Source organism: Phoenix dactylifera, chromosome 1 (assembly GCF_051530095.1).
Source record: "Phoenix dactylifera cultivar Ajwa chromosome 1, Ajwa_hap1_PhDact_Kaust_v1.1, whole genome shotgun sequence".
Classification (NCBI taxonomy): Eukaryota; Viridiplantae; Streptophyta; class Magnoliopsida; order Arecales; family Arecaceae; genus Phoenix; species Phoenix dactylifera.
The window spans coordinates 69,666,145-69,673,783 of record NC_143190.1 but is presented as its reverse complement, the minus strand read 5'-3'; the positions used below and the strand labels follow the sequence as shown (position 1 = coordinate 69,673,783).

At 37.9% G+C, this 7,639-nt stretch overlaps 1 non-coding gene across 1 annotated transcript; it reads left to right on the top strand.

Annotated features, from left to right (window-relative positions):
- The first annotated feature begins 1,629 nt into the window (after positions 1-1,629).
- On the top strand, positions 1,630-1,736 carry LOC120105620 (small nucleolar RNA R71). Its single transcript, XR_005507957.2, has one exon. It is a non-coding gene; the product is annotated as a small nucleolar RNA R71 (small nucleolar RNA).
- The last annotated feature ends 5,903 nt before the right edge of the window (positions 1,737-7,639 follow it).

The window sequence follows — 7,639 nt, the reverse complement described above, 5'->3', positions numbered from 1 at the left end:
TCAAGAGGTTCTTTAGTATTTTCAGCCCTAAAAATCTCTCTAGTCGACTCATCTACAACATCAACTCGAAAAACATGATCAGTAAAAGAAGGATATTTAGTAGCTTCAAATAAATTAAACTCTACCTCTTCTTCACCAACCTTCAAAGTCAACCTACCATTCTTAACATCTATGATAGCTCCAGCTGTGGCTAGAAAGGACCGGCCTAAAATGATAGGGATCTCGGTGTCTTCTTCCATCTCCAAAATAATAAAATCAACTGGAATGATAAACTTCTTTACCTTGATCAGCACATTCTCAAAAACACCCAAAGGATATTTGATCGATCGATCAACTAGCTGCAAAGAGATGGTAGTAGGCTTCAACTCCTTCAATCCAAGTTTTCTAAACACAAATAAAGGCATTAGTAAAATACTAGCACCTAAATCACACAAAGCTCTAGAAAAAAATCAACATCATCTATAGTACAAGGAATAGAAAAACTTCCTAGATCTCTTAGCTTTGGTGGCAGCTTATTCTGGATAATGGCACTGCATTCCTCCGTCAAGGCAATGGTCTCGAAATCGTCCAATTTTCTCTTCTTAGACATGATCTTCTTTAAAAATTTTGTATATGCAGGAATTTGTGCTAAGGCGTCTGCAAAAGGAATATTAATGTGAAGCTGCCGAAACACTTTCAAAAATTTCTCAAACTGTTTATCAATTTTATTTCAACTTAAGCCTTTGAGGAAAAGGAATAGGAGGAACATAAGGTTCGACTGGTGGTAGTGGGGATGGTGTCTTGGCTAGGTCTTCAACTTTTTCACTGACCTTCTTGCTCACCTCTTCATAGTCTACTTCATCACCAACTATAGTCTCACCACTTACCTGACCAAGTTGCTTACCACTTCTCAAGGTGACTGCCTTGCAATGCTCCTTCGGATTGACCTCTGTCTTACTAGGCAAATTACCCTATCCACGAGAATTGATGGAATTGGCTAACTGTCCCAATTGCATCTCCACATTTCTATTGGAACTCGCCAACTGGTCAACCTTTGCTTCCAATCTCTCAAATCTCTCTGAACTGGCATTGGCTAACTTCTCAATAGCTATCTCCCAAGACTGCTTATTTTCTGGTTGGAATGGTCTTGGTTGGAAACCAGGAGGATGGAGAGGTCTAGAACTGCTACCTTGGTTACCTTGATCTTTCCATGAAAAGTTGGGATGATTCCTCCAGCCTTGGTTGTATGTATTGGAATAAGGGTTGTTCTGCTGCTGCTGCCTGTTATAATTAGACACAAATTGAACCTGCATACAATCATAACTCATGTGAGCTCCTCCACAGCAATCACAACTCAATACAGGACTAGAAATGGAATTCACATTATCCAGCTTACCGAACATTTTTACTAGAGAATCAACCTTGGCATTCAACATGTTTATGCCATCTACATCATACATACCTGGAACTTTCTTAGGCATACCTCTTTCATTAGACCACTGATAATTGTTAGAGGTCATTTCTTCTAACAACTTATATGCCTCTTCTGTTGACTTACTCATTAAAGTACCTCCTACAGCTGCATCTATGGTAATTCTGACTGAATGTGTTAATCAATTATAGAAAGTCTGTACAATCAGCCAGTCAGGAAGACCATGATGTGGACACTTCCTCTGCAAATCCTTAAACCTCTCCCAGGCTTCATACAAAGATTCACCATCAAACTGAGCAAAACTGGTAATATCATTTCTAAGTTTGGCAGTCTTACCTGGGAAAAAATACTTTCTCAGAAAAGTTTGTGACAAGGCATTCCAGGTGGTGAAAGAGTTAGGCGCTTTGGAATTTAACCAGGCCTTGGCTTTATCCTTTAGAGAAAATAAAAAAAGTCGGAGTCGAATAGCATCATCACTAACTCCATTCATCTTGATTGTATCACAAATCTCCAAGAAATTGGCAAGGTGTGCATGTGGATCCTCAACAGGTCCTCCACCAAACTGCTCCTGCTGCACCATCTGGATGAGACCAAGCTTAATCTCAAAATTATTAGCATTGACTGTAGGTCTCACAATACTGGATTGAGCACCATTGACATTCGGCACGGCATAGTCACTCAACAACCTTTTATTCTGGTTATTTTGGTTATCTGCCATTGCTACTACTTGTTTTTGCTTTAGCTCTAATCTTTATTGTTTCCTTAATGCTTGTAGGGTTCTCTCAATTTCTGGATCAAAAGGCTCAATTAGCTCACAGTTTCGTGGCATACACAAAATACAGAAAACGTAAATTAACAAAAAGAATAAAACAGTCTAAATTAATGCAGAAAATTATTTGTATTGATATTAAAAACAATCCTCCCCGGCAACGGCGCCAAAAACTTAATAGTCCCTATCCTCTACCACAAGTGCATGGATCATGACAAGTAGAATAGGACAAAAAGAGTATCGTTACCACAAGGAGGCGATTCAAGTACCAATTTATAAATTTTCTATATTATTTAGACGACCCCAAATTGATGTGACTGATTGTAATTTCTTGATCTGAAAAATCAAATATGAAGGGTTCCTAGGGCTTGGATTTCATCAATTGAATTCCTTCAATGAATTTAAATCTGATTGTTAATATTCTGCTAATTACAATGACCGAATCCCTTTTTTTTATGTGATATCCTCTTTCAAGGCATAACACCTATACCTATATTAATCCTATGTCTACTTTCGTGATCATAGAAATTAATATAAATTCATTATGATCTGTGAAATTCTTGATTGTAGGTCACAAGGGTGTGCATTTATTTCTAAACTACACCACCAATGTTTGATAAATTTACCAACTAATATTGAACTTCAACTTTCGTTACTTCATTCAACATCTTAAGCATGTAATTCATGGCCAGTAAATTGCAAGAATGAAAATCGAAATCATCAAATTGCAATTAACAAAAGATATTCAATACAACCAGACTCAATTCATATCAAAAATTCAATGACTACGTCCTAGCCCTAGGATAAGAAAACTAGCAAATCATAACTAATAAATCAATCCAATTATTTCTCAAACATAATTCGCATTCAACATTCTTAATAACAATTTAGCAAATAAAAAAATAAAAATATATATATAAGAGAAAGGAAAAGAATTTTGTATTTGCAAAAATCCTCCGTTCCGTTCTTTCTCCTACAATTCCAGCTTTTTCTTCCTCTTGGAATTTCTAGCTTTTCCTCCTCTCGAAATTTCAGATTTTCTGCGTTTTTTTTTTTATCTGCTTGTCCTCCTCTTCGTATATGCTGGCCCCCCTCCTCTTCTCGGAATTTCCTTTTTTTTGAATTTTAAAGCAGATTTCCTCCCTATCTGCTAGCTGAAATCCGGAATTCTAGGCTGATTTTTAGACTCAACTCCCAGCTGGATTGAGAGCACCAAAACGATATACTTTGGATTTGGACCTTTCACAAAAGTTTTAGATCTAATTCTCAGCTTTCCAACGCACCTGGGTTTGCATTATTCTTACTTATATAACTCCAGATACAAGCTGAAAACCGAAATAGGGTTTGGGCCGTAGTAAAATTCTGGACAGATTCGGACTTCTCCGTTTCAGCTAAGTTTTGGACTTCAAAACGGCAGAACTTGATTTTGTGATCTTCATAAAAGTTTTAGGTCTATGTCTTATCTTTCCAGCAAGCTAAACAACATATATAACGGAGGTCTGTAGCTCCAGTTAGAATCTAAAAACCGAACAGTATTCTGTGTTGACTAGACCAGCCCAATTTCAACCGAATTCAATAATTAAACACCTGCAAAATACCAAGAAATTTCAAGAATTAAATAAATATAAAAGACACCTAAATTCTAGACAAATGAGCTAAGAACATACAAAACACTCTAAAACAAAATAATTAAGACTAAGAAAATGTGTGAAATAAATTCTCACATCAATAACTCAAAGAAGCAACATGAGATGATGCAAATCAGAGTATTCAAATGTCAACATAATAAACAAGATGATTGTTACTACTTACCAGCATAAGCTAATCATGGGTATTAATATCAATAACAGTTTCGTAATCTTCAACCTTGTATTTTGTATGAGGAGGTGGAACATCTACAAATGAAAAAAAATACGAAATTAAAAATCTCAAAGTTTTTAAGCACTAGTACAACTGGTACATCATAAAATTTATGAATGTTGTAGAAATTGAACCTGCAAGATGAGGCAAGCTATCTCGAAGCCAATCTTGTGTGCATATCAATACCTAAATCGTATTCGGAGATAGACTGCTATGAAAATCATCCAAAACCCTACCAGCAGTGCTGAAGGCAGACTCAGATGCAACGATAGAAACGGAAATTGCCAAAATATTACGTACCATCCTAGACAATATTGGATATTTTGATTCATGAATTTCCAATACTGTAGAATGTCAAAATTTTGATCTTCTAATGGATGAACCTGCTCCAAAAAATTAAATGGCAAGTCATTTTTATTAGAATTGTTGACTAATATTTTTAATGTAAGCATCCAAATTAGAGATCGTAAAATACCTTCTCTTCCAAATAGATCTCTAATTCTGACTTGGATGGTTGGGTAACTTGTACTCCATGGATGAATTCTTTATAGCCATGCATAAAATGATTCTCATCTCTTCTACCTTGGGATGTGGACACCCTCTCATCCACTTGAACAAGAGAGACATTTGTGCCATATGAAATTGCATAATTATCATAAAAAGTTTGAAGAATATCGTGCACTTTGTTGATCTCAAATGAAGCACGATCACCATTACCATGGATTGTCTGAAAGCAATAAATAATAAGATTCATCTTATATCTTGGATCAAGAACAACCCCTACAGCAAGAATGTGAGAGCATTCCTTCCAATACTTGTCAAATTTTTTCTTGCATCTTTAAAGCCATCATCATCATAACTGCATTTGAACTCCTAGAGCTTTCAATCAAGAGCATATTGATTCTCCAAATTTCATAGAAATACAAAGTTGCAGTTGGATTTTTTATTTGTGAAAAAACTTCAGTTATAAGATGAAAAACCTTTAAGAAGTTACAAATAATGATGCCTTAAGACCAATCTTCCTCAGTTGGTGCATTTTCAAAATTAGGATTTCGGGCCACAAGTCGCATAAATACATCCTTGAATTCTATAACATCATTTAACATGAGATACGTAGAATTCCAACGAGTAAGTACATCTATGCATATCCTTTTCTTACCATTCATCTTCAACTATTTCACAATTCCCATAAACAATTCCAACCTTCCTTGAGATGATTTTATATATTTAACAGCCTCGCGGATCCTATGAATAGCACCCTCCACTACCTTCAACCCATCCTTCACAATCATATTAAGAATATGTGCACAGCAACGCACATGAAAAAATTTACCATCCAAAAGTAAATCTTTTCTAAATTATTTTTGAAGTTCTGTTGCTACAACTGTATTTGCTGACAAATTATCAAGAATGATTGAACCCAACCTTTTCTCAATATTCCAAGATAAAATATAGTTAGCTATAGCATCACTAATGACTAAGCCCGTATGTGGTGAAGGAACCAACTTAAAATTGATAATATGCTTTTTCAGTTTCCAATCATTAGTGATGTAATGTGCAGTGAGACACATATATCCCAATGTTTGATTTGATGTCCACATGTCCGATGTTAAGCTGATTCTTCCATAGTTCGTCTTGAACAAATCTTCAAGTCTTCGTTTTTCCTTTTCACAAGTTTTAAAGCAATCAAAAAACAATGTTGTCCTTGAAACAATATGAAATTCTGGTCTAAGGTTCCTAATGAACATCTAAAAGTCTGGATGTTCAACTATTGTAAATGGCATCTCTTGTAGAATTACCATCCTTGCAAGGTCCTCACGACTTCTTTCCTGATCAAATGAATAGGGAACTGATTCGTTCAACGGAACACCATCTTTTGAAGTCACAGTGCCTATTAATATTTTTTATTTCTTATCATGATATTTTTTTGCCTTACAAATATTTGTATGCTTATGAAGATGACTGATAAGTACTAAATAATGCATAAATAAACCTCTTTCTCATAGCACTTATCATCATTTTAATGCACATATTTTATATTTAAACATGAGAAAATATGTTCCCTTTCATCATTGCATTTTAATAAAGTGTTAAAAGTAATTCAAGTTTGATTCTTTTTATTATTATTATTATTATTATTATTATTGATCGAGTCTAATATATGCAGGTCAAGTCAAATTCATTTTGGATGATCCGTAAACCCAAGTCGTATGCACCCCGCAAATCAGATCCTCTCATATTCTGATTCGGCCATTCATCCCAACTCCCCTATATCTTTCTTAATATTCGGTTCAACATGGTTGTCCCGAATTCATGCATTTTCTCCCCCTGCTCCGCGTTGAATCCCACGTCCACGAATAAACTCCTCTGCTTCACACCCCCAGCCGTTCAACCCGCCTTCCGGATTTTCTCAACGCCTCAACCTCCTAAACCAATCCAGCTGTCCGCCCTCCCTCTTGTTCACACATCATATCTCAACATCCACGGTCTCCCCCTGCTTCGGAATAGAGCCCGGATTTTCCCAGCAAATCCAAGCATCCGCAGGCCAACCCGCCCGCGGTTCATTTCCACCTCTCCGTGATCCCCTTCTTTCGAATTTCCCCCATTCGCGATAGCCTTCAACCACCCATGGATAAGTCCCGGCTGTTTGCATGTGATTCTCCACGTCTGTTCTTCAAGCGTAATCCATCTTTGCTCTACGTCCTAGTTGTTTCTTCCGTTCTTAGCAGCTCAACCTTCCATGATCAAATCTCCAAACGTCCTTCCCACGATGCATGCCGAGTGATCACTTCTTCCATGCGTCTTCGCATCTATTCTTCAGCGTGATTCTTCCGTATCCCGTGGCCAGCCAAATCCCAGCACCTCATCCACAGACGTAATCCATCCTTATCCAACAACCGCTTATGATCTCCCATGTCCAACGAACAGAACCAAGTCCCAAGCTTCCTCTCATTTGCGTCCCGTTATGGATTTCCTCCCAACCATCTCTCAGCCATCCGAGATCCTCTCCACATCCGCCTCCATGTTGAAGCACTATTAGTTCTTCCCACGGATTCCTCCCAGCAAATCTAAGCTTCCGCATGCACCCAAGATTTCACAGAAACAGAACAAAGCCGCTTCCACCCGTGAAGGATTGCTCCCAGCTCATCTTCTCTTCTCCCGGATTCCTCATAGCCTCCTTCATCCATGGGATAAGCTCCAATCCAGCTGCAGTCGCATCCATTCTGGGATACGATCGAGTTCAGCCATCCACATATGAAGTCTCGCTTCCAAGCTCCTTCCACGTTAATCCTTATCCCCTGCTTCAGCGGAACAGAGTCCGAGTCTTCATCGATCGAGCCATCCTGCGTCGTACACGTCCTACGCAACATCCCATGCACACGTTCCCTCCTTCCACCGAATCCCAGCAGCCTGGATTTGAAGATATCCTCTGGTTAAAGTCTTGAATGAAATCGTGAAGGAGAATGGGCTATAAAAAGGCCATCAGCCTTTGACTTAGGGGGGCATCGAATGAAGTGAGTAGCCAGAGCTCCCTCTGTTATCACGCCATCTTCTTCTTCTCCTCTCTCACGCCACCTCCTCCCTCGAAAGAAGTCAGT